The 13,529-nt window shown below is 36.2% G+C and overlaps 1 protein-coding gene across 19 annotated transcripts in view; it reads left to right on the top strand.

Annotated features, from left to right (window-relative positions):
- Positions 1–13,529, top strand: part of NUMB (NUMB endocytic adaptor protein) — a 162,208-nt gene that overhangs the window by 55,667 nt on the left and 93,012 nt on the right. For 12 of the 19 annotated variants that reach the window (XM_025443347.3, XM_025443346.3, XM_025443337.3 and 9 more), the window contains one exon: positions 7,502–7,586. The exons of 4 other annotated variants lie outside the window; for them this stretch is intronic. The gene's annotated coding sequence lies outside the window, so the exon portion shown is untranslated. Of the gene's footprint in view, positions 1–7,501; positions 7,587–13,373; positions 13,520–13,529 lie in introns of all 19 variants that reach the window. 3 more of the 19 variants (XM_049113678.1, XM_049113681.1, XM_049113682.1) reach the window with 2 other exon arrangements.

Below are 13,529 nucleotides of genomic sequence, written 5' to 3'. Positions count from 1 at the left end.
TGTAGTTAAGACTGTTTTTTGTTGTCTCTTTTCCTTTTGTTGGTTTCTTTTGTTTCTTAAATTCCAAATATGAGTGAAATCATATGGTATTTGTCATTCTCTGACTTATTTCACTTAGCATTATAACCTGATAATGATTGATGTTAAGCACCTTTTCATGCATCTTTTGGCCATTTATATGTCGTCTTTGGAGAAATGTCTGTTCGTATCTTCTGCCTATTTTTAAATTGAGTAGTTTGTTTCTTGTGTGTTGAGTTGTGTAGCTTTTTAAAAAAGATTTATTTATTTATTTATTTGAGGGAGAGCACACATGAAAGAGAGAGAGAGAGAGAGAGAGATCATGGGCAGGGTAGAGGGAGAAGCAGACTCCCTGCTGAGCAGGGAGCCCTGAGCAGAACTCAATCCCAGGACCCTGGGATCATGACCGGAGTTGAAGGCAGATGCCTAATGGACTGAGCCACCCAGGCGCCCTGACTTGTTTAAGTTCTTTATGTATTTTGGATAGTAACCCTTTATCAGATATGTCATTTGGAAATATCTTCTCTGATTCAGTATGTTGTCTTTTAGTTTTGTTATTTCCTTTGCTGTGTAGAAGTTTTTCTTTTGATGTAGTCCCAACAGTTTATTTTTTAATTTTAAAAACTATTTATTTATTTGAGAGAGAGAGAGGAGCATGAGCAGGAGGGGCAAAGGGAGAAGCAGACTCCCCACTGAGTGGGGAGGCTGATGCACAGCTTGAACCCCGGAATCATTACCTGAACTGAAGGCAAGTGCTTAACGGTCTGAGCCACTCAAGGGCCCCCAATAATTTATTTTTGCTTTCTTCCCCCCTTGCCTCAGGAGGCGTATCCAAAATAATGTTGCTAGGTCCAATGTCAGAGAAATTGCTGCCTGTGTTTTCTTCTAGGATTTTTACGGTTTCAGGTCTCACATTAGGTCTTTAATCCATTTTGAGTTTATTTTTGTGTATGGTGTGAGAAAGTTTCCAGTTTCATTCTTTTGCTTGTAGCTGTCCAGTTTTCCTAGTGCTATCTGTTGAAAAGACTGTCCTTCCCATTGGATGTTGTTTCCTGCTTTGTCAAAGATTAATTGAGGATATAGTTGTGGGTTTATTTCTGGGTTTTCTGTTCCGTTGTATTGATTTTTGTATCTACTTTTGTGCCAGTAGCATACTGTTTTTATTACAACAGCTTTTTAATGTAACTTGAAGTCCAGAATTGTGATGCCTTTAGTTTTGTTCTTCAAGACTGCTTTGGCCATTCAGGTTTGTAGTTCCACACAAATTTTAGAGTTATTTGTCCTAGTTCTGTGAAAAATGCGGTTGGTATTTTGATAGGGATTGCATCAGTCTGTAGGTTGCTTTGGGTAGTATGGCCGTTTTAGTAATATTTGTTCTTCCAATCCATGAGCACGGAATGTCTGTCCCATTGCATTGTGTCATCTTCAGTTTCTTTCATTAGCGTATGATAGTTTTCAGAGTATAAACCTTTCACCTCCTTGGTTAAGTTTATTCCTAGGTATTTTCTTATCTTTGGTGTATTTCTAAATGGGACTGTTGTCTTAATTTATCTTTCTGCTGCTTAATTATTAGTGTGTAGAAATGCAAAAGATTTCTGTATTACTGATTTTGTATCCCATTTATCAGTTCTAGTAGTTTTTTGGTCGAATCTTTAGGGTTCGTTGATCAATTCTAGTAGTTTTTTGGTGGAATCTTTAGGGTTTTCTACATATAGAATCATGTCATCTGCAAAGAGTGAAGTTTTACTTCTTCCTTACTAAAAAGATGCCTTTTATTTCTTCTGGTCTCCTTGCTGTAGCTAGGACTTTCAACAGTATGTTGAATAAAAGTGGGGAGAGTGGACATCATTGTCTTGTTCCTGATCTTAAGGGAAAAGCTCTCAGTTTTTCACCATTGAGTAGGATGTTGGCTCTGGGTTTTTCCATATATGGCTTTTTTTATGCTGAGGTGATATTCCCTCTAAACCTGCTTCATTGAGGGTTTTTATCATGAGTGGATGTTGTACTTTGTCAAATGCTTTTTCTGCACCTATTGAAATGATCATGTTTTTTAACCCTTTCTCTTATTGATGTGACGTATCTTGTAGATTGATTTGTGAATAGTGAAGCACTCTTGCACCGCAGGATTAAATCCCATTTGATTGTGGTAAACGACTTTTTTCATGTATTGTTGGGTTTGCTAATATTCTGTTGAGGATTATTTTGTCTATGTTCATGAGAGATATTGACCTGTATTCCCTTTTTTTTATAGTGTGTTTATCTGGTTTTGGTATCAGAGTAATGCTGGATTCACAGAATGAATTTGGAAGCTTTCTGAAGGACATTTTTATTGGGCATAGAATTCCAGCTTGCCAGTTATTTTCTTTCAGCATTTTAAATACATCCCATTATCTTCTGATTTCACCTTTTTTTTTGTTATTGTTAGAGAAGCGATATCTTTGGTTTTCATTGGTTTTAAAGTAATGCTTCTAGGTGATTTTCTTTGTGTTTAAGTTGCTTGAATTCCACAGACCCTTTTGAATATGTAGCTTGAAATATTTTGTTAGCTTGAAATATTTTGTCAGATTTGGAATATTTTTAAAATATTGTTTCTGTTCCACTCTTTCACTGTCTCCTTCTAGGATCCTGGAGAATTGCATTTTACATCTTTCTTTGCATCCTCTATTTTTCATGTGGTTTTTTCTATCTTTTTTTTTTTCCTCTCCTTTTGTCCATCAAGCAGATATTTTCTATTGATCTGTTTTTTAGTCCAATCTGCTGTTACAAGCATCTCATTTATTATTAATTTCATTTTTATGTATTTTTTAGTTATAGAATTTAAATTATTATTATTTTTTATTTTATTTTACTTATTTATGATAAGCACACAGTGAGAGAGAGAGAGAGGCAGAGACACAGGCAGAGGGAGAAGCAGGCTCCATGCACTGGGAGCCCGACGTGGGATTCGATCCTGGGTCTCCAGGATCGCGCCCTGGGCCAAAGGCAGGCGCCAAACCGCTGAGCCACCCAGGGATCCCTATTTTTTGTTTTTATAGATTCCAGTTCTCTGGTGAAATTCTCGTCTTGTTATGTATTTTCCCAAACATTTTAATCACAGGTATTTTATTTTTAAAAGATTTTATCCAAAAAAAAAAAAAATAAGATTTTATCCATTTATTTGAGAGAAAAAGAGCAGGATTGGGAGGGGTTGGAGGAAGAGGGAGAAGCAGACTCCCCACTGAGCAAGGACCTTGATGCAGGGCTCCATCCCAGGATTCCAAGATCATGACCCAAAAGGAAGGCAGAAGCTTAACCAACTTAGCCACCCAGGTGCCCCTAATCACAGTTATTTTAAAGTCTTTGTGTGATAATTAAAATATCTGGATCTCCTTTGGTCTTTTTTTTTTTTTTTTTGTCTGATAAAAATCTTGGCTTTCGTCATTTGGTCCTGTCTCCTAGCATTCCTGGTAATTTTTTTTTTTTAAGATTTTATTTATTCTTGAGAGACAGAGAGAGAGGAAGAAACACAGGCAGAGGGAGAAGCAGGCCCCATGCATGGAGCCTGACATGGGACTCGATCCCGGTCTCCAGGATTACGCCCTGGGCAGAAGGCAGTGCCAAACCGCTGAGCCACCCGGGCTGCCCTTCCTGGTAATTTTTAAAATGAATGTCAGACAATGTACATAAAAAATTATAGAGAGTCTTGATGATAATATTGTTCTCTAGAGAGGATTTAATTTTCTTGTAGTGGTAGTTAAAAGTAGGAGCAAATGACCTTGATTCTGTATAGGCTTGAGATGACTTGAGGCTTTGTTTTACACTTCTTAAGGGCTGGTTTAAGTCCAGTTTCCCCTTACTCTGAGAGTTTTGTCCTTCAGAGGTATCAAATGGAATCCTGGGGTATTTGCCAGAGCCTAGTCTTCTTGGCAGGCCCTGAACTGTAATTTTTCTTTTACCAGCACTGTGAGCCTACTCGAAGTTCTGCTTACCTTTTTTGCTTTAAAATAGGCGATTTTTTTCCCCTTGGCCTCTTGCTCCCCACACAGGTTAGGATTCAGTAAATACCCTAAGGGCAAATGCAGTACAGAATGTCTAGCCTTATTTTTCTGTGGTTGCCTCCTCTGTGGAATTTCAGCCCCTCAAATCTTGCCTGTCTTGATAAGCCCTGAGCTCTAATTTCTGTCTTTTGCAGCCCTGTGAGACTGCCAAAAGATCTAGTATGCAGCTAATTGCCTCAGGAGGAAAAAGTAATGGAGAATGGCAGGCTTAATTCTACATTTCCTTTTTCTCTGGTGTTTTGGCTTCTCACATCCTGCCTGCCTTCTGTGTTTATATTTTTGTTTTTAAATCCCATTTTATAGTTTTTTTTGCCTGGAGAATTGGTCAGATAAAATCTACTGTATAATAATATGTAATGGATATCTCTATTATTTAATAATTAAATAATTTAATTAATTAAATTGATTTTTCTAAATAATTAACAATAACATAATGAATAACATTTTAAACAATTTTAAGTATGTATTAATCATTGCGGTGAACTTGACAGAGGAGAATTCTGCCCTCATGCAGCTTTTATCTTGCAGAGAAGAGAGGTATTAAGTACACATTTATTTCTATTGTGATAAACCAAAAAAGAGAAGTACAGTTTGTTACCTGCTTATTATAGAGATTAGTTTAGGTGAAAGTTCAGGTGAAGGAGGTGGTGGTCCAGGACAGTTGCTTTGAGGAAGTGATATTTGAGCAGAGCTCTTAAGGATGAGTAAAATTAAGGAAAAGTAAGGCATTGTTAAAACTATGGACTAAAGAGACTTTAAGGTAAAAAGAGGCATAATAGGTTTAAGGTATCAAAGAAAGCCAGTGTACTTTGACTGATGGGCAAGCACAAAATTATGCCAAGCTCCTTATAAGCCTTATTAAGGATTTTCTTTTGTTTTTATTTATTTTTTTATCTTTTAAAAATAAAGAGTTTATTAAAAGATTAAAAAGATTTTATTTATTCATGAGACAGAGTCAGAGACATAGGCTGAGGGAGAGAAGCAGGCTTGCCATGGGGAGCCTGATGTGGGACTCAATCCCAGGACCCCAGGATCACAACCTGAGCCCAAGACAGACACTCAACGAACCACGGAGTGACCCAGGCATCCTGTGTTGTTGTTATTGTTTTTTGCCTTTTTTTTTGCTTTTTCCCCCCCAATTCTGTTGTGATAATTGTGACTCTAATTCACCTTCTGTCCGTAGTTACTTATTTTAGTTATTTATTCAGTACAAATGTATTAGGTACCTTTTGCAAACAAGATTCTTTTTTTTATTTTTAAGATTTTATTTATTCATGAGAGACACACACAGAGAGAGAGAGAGAGAGAGAGAGAGAGAGAGAGAGAGAGAAAGGAGACACAGGCTCCATACAGGGAGCCTGACACGGGACTCGACCCTGGGAATCAAGGATCACGCCCTGGGCCAAAGGCAGACGCTCTACTGCTGAGCCACCCAGGCATCCCAGTATGTTGAGTTTTTAAAGAACTGCAAAACTATCTTCCAACGTGGTAGTACCATTTTTGCATTCCTGCTAAGAATGAATAAAAGTTGCTCTTGCTCCACATCCTTGCCAGATTTTGGTGCTGTTGGTGTTTTGGATTTTGGACATTCTAGTAATACATATGTAGTGGTATCTTGTTGTAATTTGTAGTTCCTAAATGACATATGATGTTGAGCACCTTTTATATGTTTTTTTGCCACATGTATATCTTTGTCAAGATAAGTGTCAAGTCCTTTGCCCATTTTTAAATTGATTTGTTTTCTTATTGCTAAATTTTTAGAGTTCTTTGTATATTTAAGATAATTGCCCTTTATCACATGTGTCTTTTGCAAATATTTTCTTCCATCCTGTGGCTCTTCTTCTCATTCTCTTGACAGTGTCTTATGGCAAGCAGAGGTTTTTAATTTTAAGGAAGTCCAATTCCTCAAGTATTTTTTTGACAGAACATGCCTTTGGTCTTGCATTTAAAAAGTCATTATTATACTTGATCTAGGTTTTTTCCTATGTTGTCTTCTAGTAGTTTCATAGTTTTGCATTTTATATTTAGGCCTATAATCCATTTTGAGTTAATTTTTGTGAAGGGTGTTTAGTCTTTATGTCTAAATTCTTTTTTTTTTCTTTGCTTGTTTTTCTAGTACCGTTTGTTAAAGACTGTATTTTCTCCATTGTATTGCCTTTGTTGTTTTATGAAAGATCAGTTACTGTATTTATGTGTGTCTGTATCTGGGGTTTAAATTTTACTTTTATTACTCTTAAATATTTTTGAGTATAATTGACATGGGCTTTTATTTATTTATTTTTTTATTCATTCATTCATTCATTCATTCATTCATTCATGAGAGACACAGAGACAGAGGCAGAGACACAGGCAGAGGGAGAAGCAGGCTCCGTGCAGGGAACCTGACATGAGACTCAATCCTGGGTCTCCAGGATCATGCCCTGGGCTGAAGGGGGCTCTAAACTGCTGAGCCACCCCGGCTCCCCAAAAAGAAAAGGTTTTTATAATGTATTATTAAGTGAGCCACCTGGATGGCTCAGTCAGTTAAGCATCTGCCTTTGGCTCAGATCCTGATCCCAGTGTCCTGGGATCCAGGGCTGGGGCTCCCTGCTCAGGAGGGGAGCTTGCTTTTCCCCCTTTCTTCTGCCCCTCCCCCTGCTCGTGCTCGTAAACAACCTTATCACAAATAGTTATACATAATTTATTGGTAAATGCAGATATTGATATAAATATGTTTATTCATTGTAAAATTGAGATTTTAAAGTCAGCAATAATAGTGACAGTTTAACTTGTGTGACCAGTGAAATGCTAGTTATAAGTGGAATAACCATTCCTTGGTGCTAACAATAGGTTCTACCTTGCTTTGATGCCATGTCTGTTTGTTTGTTTGTTTGTTTCTTATAAAAATTCCTTCCTACCATTGCCCGAAATCACTGTCTTGTTGACATAGCTCTTCGTGTTTTAGGGCTCTTGAATACTTACTACCAGTCTTAGAAAGGATATGTGTGGAATGAAATTTGTGGGAGTTGTCAGCAAACAACAATGTCTATTCCGTTTGTCTCTTTCTTTGTGTGTATACAGTATTTTATCTTTCAAAGATTCAGTAATTTACCTCTTAGGCATTTGACTTGTATCTAGGGGAATTATTTGTTATGAATTAGAGGAGATTGTGGCTCTACAGTAGTGTGTGGATTTTATAGTTTCTACGGTAACTTGGAGTGGTCATCTTTTTAATTAATTAATTATTTAAATTTTATTTATTCATGAGAGGCAGAGACACAGGCAGAGGGAGAAGCAGGCTCTTTTTATGTCATTAGAATAAAGTTCTGTTTTCTGGGGGAAATTGAGAACCTCCTCTTTGTATTTTGTGTACTTGTGTTTTGCTTGGAATTACTTGATCAGCGTAATAGCAGTAATTATGTTACTAACAACAATTTTGTGAGATGTTTATTATTCTCATTTTACAGATGAGGAAACTGAGGCTTGGTGAAGTTACGAAACTTGTCCAAAGTCACACAGCTTGTAAAGGGCACAGCCAAGATTCAGAGCCAGGTCTGTCCAACTTCAAAACTTAATTATAGCCATGAAACTTTGAAATAGCTGTTAAGTATCAACATGTGATAAATTGTATTGCTATTAATAATGCTTAACTGTTGTTTAACTGTTACTGGTAATTTTCTTAATGGTGAGTTTTTTTGTCCGTGACAATTTTATGTGTCTTTTAAACATTCTGAAAAGAGGTGTAACATAGTAATTGAGGGTCTGGGCTCTGGAGACAGACCCCTGGGTATGAATCCCTAAGCTTTCCACTTACTTGTGTGACATTTGGAAAGTGACTTAACTTTTTCTCTACCTCAGTTTTCCTACCTGTAAAATGGTGAGAGTAATATTATCCTCCTGGTAAAGTTGTTGTGAAGATTAAATTATTTAATATGTACAAAAGCACTTCTAACAGTGCCTGCCACACATTAAGCAATTAATAAATTAATGTTAGCTGTCAGTATTATTATGGTGTAGCAGTTAGTAAAACAAATGATCATTATTTCTAATTCTACTAGGAAATTAAATAAGGAAAGTTTAAGCAGCAATATAAAATATCACAAAATTCACATAAACCAAAATTAAATTTGAAAAAGTTAGACCTAAGGAAAATCATACGTTTGATCAATTTCAAATCTGTGGTAGAGCAAATGAGGCAACTGCTTATGGACTTCACATGTAGAAGTGTATTTTATGTACAATGACCATACATAGGTCTGCTGTAGATACCCTTTGAGCCCCATATGATCATTGTATTATGAATGTGTTTTGTCTGTTTTTCTCTTATAGATGCAATTTATATTCAGAATAAATGTTTACATTTTTAGATGGTTTTTAAGAAGATATTTTGGCAATGTTCACATGTGATTACCAAGAACCCAAACCTTATGTGTTATGTAAAATGTTGGCAACATCTCATCACTTGCAATAGTTATCAGAACTTACATTGTGTTGAATGTGCACATTGATTGTTCTTTGAACCAGTGGGGGCCATAGCACATTCAGCTAGGACTCAGTTAGTCATACATTGATCATGTACTCTTCAATCATACTTCTTTATTGCAACTGTAAGAATTTTAAAGTGCCATATCCACTATTACTACAATTTAAAGTAAAATGTCTGTGATTAGTGACCAAGAAGTCTATAACAATTGCAAAAATACTCATAAATGGAAGTGATTTGAGTCAAGTTACACAAATATTCCAAAGCTGTTATTTTAAAATAGAGGATTTGCCTTCTAGGACACCTGGGTGGCTCAGTCCCTTAAGCATCTGACTTTGGCTTAGATCCTGGGATTAAGCTCCTTTTTCAGCTCCCTGCTCAGCTGAGAGTCTGCTTATCCCTCTCCCTGTGCTCTTCCCCCTGCTTGTACTGTCTCTCTGTCTCTCAAGTAAATAAAATCTTTAAAAAATAAACAAATAAAATGACTTATATATGGGCCTAAGATCTCTGTAACTTATTTTTTAAAGATCTTTATAACTTTTAATGTACACATGCATTTAATTCTCTTTATCATACTGAGCCTTCCTATCCTTGAACATGGTATATTTCTAGTTATTTAAACTAGATATTTAAAAATATCTCTCAGCAAAGTTTTTTCTTTTTTCTTCATAAAGCTCTCTCATGTCTTCTCTATGAATTATTAGATAACTTATTTCTTGTTACTACTGTAAATAGTATATTTTTCCTCTTGTTTTTCTTTCCATTTTTATTTGCTGATGTAAGCTTTTTTGGTATAGAATATAGGTCTGTGTTCAGTCACCTTACTAAATTGTTTTGTTAAAATACTTTGAATGCAAATTGTGTCTTCCTGTCCAATATTTACGTCTTTTCTCTTTATCCTTACTGTGCTAGTTAGGATTTCCAGTACAGTATTCAAAAAAAGTGTTAATAGTGGGCATTCCTAATGCTGCACTTAATTTTTAAAAGCAAACGTTTCTTATGTTTTAACATTAAGAATAGTGTTTGCTGTAGATTTTTCATACTCTATAGGTTAAAGACCTTTCTGTTGCTAGTTGGCTATTTTTTGGTGTGGGAAGAATGAGTATTAAATTTTATCAGACAGTTTTTCTGTACTTGTGAGAGGAATAATATATGGTAGTTCTTCTGTATTCTGTTAAGGTAGTGAATGACATAGATTTTCTTTTCTTTCTTTTTTTTTTTAGATTTCCTTTTTTTTAATTAAATTTTTTTAAAAAAAGATTTTATGTATTCATTATTCACTTGAGAGAGAGAGAGAGAGCACACAAGCAGAGGGGAGAGGCAGGAGAGGAGATGAAGTGGACTCCCCACTTGGGGAGCTCAATATGGAGCCCCGATCCCAGGACCCGGAGATCATGACCTGAGCTGAAGGCAGATCTTTTTTTTTTTTTTCCTTCCTCGAAGGCAGACTCTTAATCATCTGATCTACACAGGTGCCTCAAAATTTATTAGATTTTTAAATGTTAAATTAACCCTTGCATTGCTGGAATGAACCAAACTTAATATGTTGGTCTTTTTTCATATACAAGTAGATTTAGTTTATTATTATTTCATTTAGGATATTTACATATATGTTCATAGGTGATATTGGCCTATAATTTTATTTCTTATGTTATCTTTGTTTGATTTTGGTATTCAGATTATACTGGCCTCAAAGAATGAATTGGGAACTATTTCTTCCTACTGCCCTGCCTCCTCTAAGGGTTTATGTAAGACTGGAATGATCTGTTTCTTGAAAGTTTGGTTGAACTTCTGTTCAACTCTTAGTATTGTGGGGAGAGTGTGTGGGCTTAGTATTTTTTTTTTTTTTTTTGGAGGTATGTATTCAGTTTTCTAAATGGTTTTATTTAAAATTTCTGTTTCTAGTTAGGGCAGTTTTTAGAAAAAAATTTTTCAGGAATCCATCCATTTTGTCTGGGTTTTTAAAGTATTTGGCATAAAGTTGTTCAAAGCATTTTTTCCTTATCTGTTAAATTTCTGCTTAGTATTTCTTTTTTATTCCTAATATTTTTGTGACTTCTATTTTCCTTCATCAATTATATTAGAGGGTTTATAAATTTTCTTAGCTTTATCAAAAACCCATGCTTGACTTTGATTTTCTCTATATGTTTTCTGTTTCATGAATTTTTGGCCTTTCTCCTTTACACACTTAAAAAAATTATTTATTCATGAGAAACAGAGAGAGAGAGAGAGGCAGAGACACAGACAGAGGGAGAAGCAGGCTCCATGTAGAGAGCCTGACGTGGGACCAATCCTGGGACTCCAGGATCAGGCCCTGGACTGAAGGTGGTGCTAAACCGCTGAGCCACCTGGGCTGGCCTCCTTTACACACCTTTTAAGTGAAAAGCAGAATCTAATGTAGGGACTTTAGGGTATCTCATATTTTCCAAGAAGAGGATTTCAGTAGAACTTGAGAACATCAGGACCCAGGGGTTTAATAGTGCTTACTAGGACTTTATTTCTCTTCCCTTTGAGTCTTCCTCTTTTCTTGTTGTCAACTGCCTTTTCTGTTCTTCAGTCTATATGGCAGAAAATGGTGACAGTGAGCCTCTGAATTTGATGTCCGTTCCAACTTTGTGTGCTCTTGATTCCTCTGGAATTTCAGATTTTTCCATTTGGATCACTTCTTTCTTTTTTGGAGAATTTCTTTTTCTTTAGAATTCTCTTTACTAGGATTTTCTGTAGTAAACTCTCAGCTATATTGTCTGAAGCCTATATCACTTTCTTTGATAGATATTTCATTAGGTATAAAATTATGGGCTGGCAGTATTTTTGTAGTCACTGGAAGAAATAATTCCACTCTGTTTTGGTTTCCATTGTTGCTCTTGATAAATTGGCTACCTAATAGTTCTTCACTTAAGTGAATGTGTCCTTTTTTTTTTCTTAAACCTCTGGCTGCTTTTGAAGTCTTTAGTTTTAGTTTTCTGAAGTTTTGTATGCTGTGCCTAGGTATAGGTTTTCTTTTTATTTGTCCTGGGTGAGACTTTTACTGTAAATTGCTTATTTTCCCTGGAAAAAGTATTTATGGTTCTTTTCTGGAGCCCAAGAAGTAAACACATTGCTTTAAGAGGGTACCTTTAGGGGATCCCTGGGTGGGTCAGCAGTTTAGCTCCTGCCTTTGGCCCAGGGCGTGATCCTGGAGTCCTGGGATCAAGTCCCACGTCAGGCTCCCAGTATGGAGCCTGCTTCTCCCTCCTCCTGTGTCTCTGCCTCTCTCTCTCTATGTCAGGAAGGAAGGAAGGGAGGGAGGGAGGGAGGGAGGGAGGGAGGAAAAAAAAGAAAAAAGAAAAGAAAGAAAAGAACCTTTAGTTCTCTTTGCCCCTCCAAAACCTCAGGGTACTGCAATTTGGTGACTGAATTTATCCCTTAAGGTTTTAGGCTACACTAACGGGGTGACTTTGGATTGCAAATATGCATGTGGGCTTGCTTGTCTTTACAACCTCTTAGGAATCCTTGTTCTCTTCTGCATTAGGACAAATTTGCTTGTCCTTTGGTGATGAAGGGATGGACTGGGCTTACTTTTCCTATTCACTCTTCTCCTGAATATGAAACTTTTGAAGGGGGGGGTGGGGGGCCCCCATTCAAAAGTTTCATACTCAGGAGAAGAGTGAATGGGGGGGGGCAGTTTTATGGAGAGTCTCCTGTTAGATTTTTGATGTTGGGTAGGTCTTATTCTTTGATTTCTCTTTTTCTCCCAAGAGATTATCAAAATTGAAGCTTATTAACTTGATGAGTTAGGCAGCTGTATACAAGATAAAAACTATTTCATTGTGCCACTTATCTCTGAGTTTCTGCTTTCTCATAGATTTTGTTCTGGTTATTCTTTATTGATCTTGTCATCTCTTCAGCGTTTTTAATATTTTTTGAAATGAAATTTTACCCATCACTTTTAGCTGTTTTCAGTGAGAGAATTGGGTGAATAATCTAGCTTAATGTGTTACTGGAAGAATTTTATTCTAACTTCTTTGGATTTTTTTTTTTTTTTCTTTTTCTGACTCCTTCAGATAGATGCTTAGCTCACCAATTGTTAGGCTTTTTTCTAACAATCATTTTTATTTATTTATATTTTTTATTTTTATTTTTTATTATATAGCATTTTATTTTTCAAAATAACTATTTTCATAGAATACATTTTAACATCAGATTTCGACAGTGGGAAAATAACAGTTTATTACTTAGTTTTGTATTTGTAGATATTATTTTAGAACAAGTAAACACATTTGAGGATTAAGTCTTGGTTTAGAATCTATAGTACTCTGATACATCTATGAGGGGACCTCTTCCCTACATTGAACTTCTCTATACTCAGAAGCTTTCCAGGTTCTTCTTCTTTGCAGGATTTAGAAGTTAATAATGTGTGAAATATCAGTATTTCCTAATTTTAAAGTTTGCCTAGGACACATAACCATCAGTAACTGGTATGACTGGACAGAGGGAAATTTTCAAAAATTAACCATTAATTTTCTACAAAGTCCTTATTTATGAATTTACAGGCTTTCCCTTTCTCTGTCATTCCCAGGACAAATACAGAAGTTTGATCAGGTATTGATAGTAATAAAACTGAATTCTCTTTTAGAATTTGATAAACTAACAGATAAAAGCTCATACATAATAGTTATGCTGTGAGTCTTGTGAGAAGCTGAGAGACAACCCCGTAAACTCATCAGAGTAAGGCACCCAGTCTCCAAATTTCTGGGATACAATTCCTCTTAAACCTTTTCCTCAAAGACTAAATTCTAAAAAATAGCCAGGTGATTAGGAGAAGAGGTTTATCTCATCAATGGACTTACCTGTTATCCCCCCCCCCTTTTTTTAAGGTTTCGTTTATTCATGAGACACAGAGAAAGAGGCAGAGACATAAGGCAGAAGCAGGCTCCCCGCAAGGAGCTGGATGTGGGACTTGATCCTGGGCCCCGTGATTGCGCCCTGAGATGAAGGCAGATGCTCAACCCGAGCCATCCAGGTGTCCCTGT

The sequence above is a fragment of the Canis lupus genome, chromosome 8 (assembly GCF_003254725.2).
Source record: "Canis lupus dingo isolate Sandy chromosome 8, ASM325472v2, whole genome shotgun sequence".
NCBI lineage: Eukaryota > Metazoa > Chordata > Mammalia > Carnivora > Canidae > Canis > Canis lupus.
Note: the sequence above shows the minus strand (reverse complement) of the source record. Positions and strands in the feature narration are given on the sequence as shown.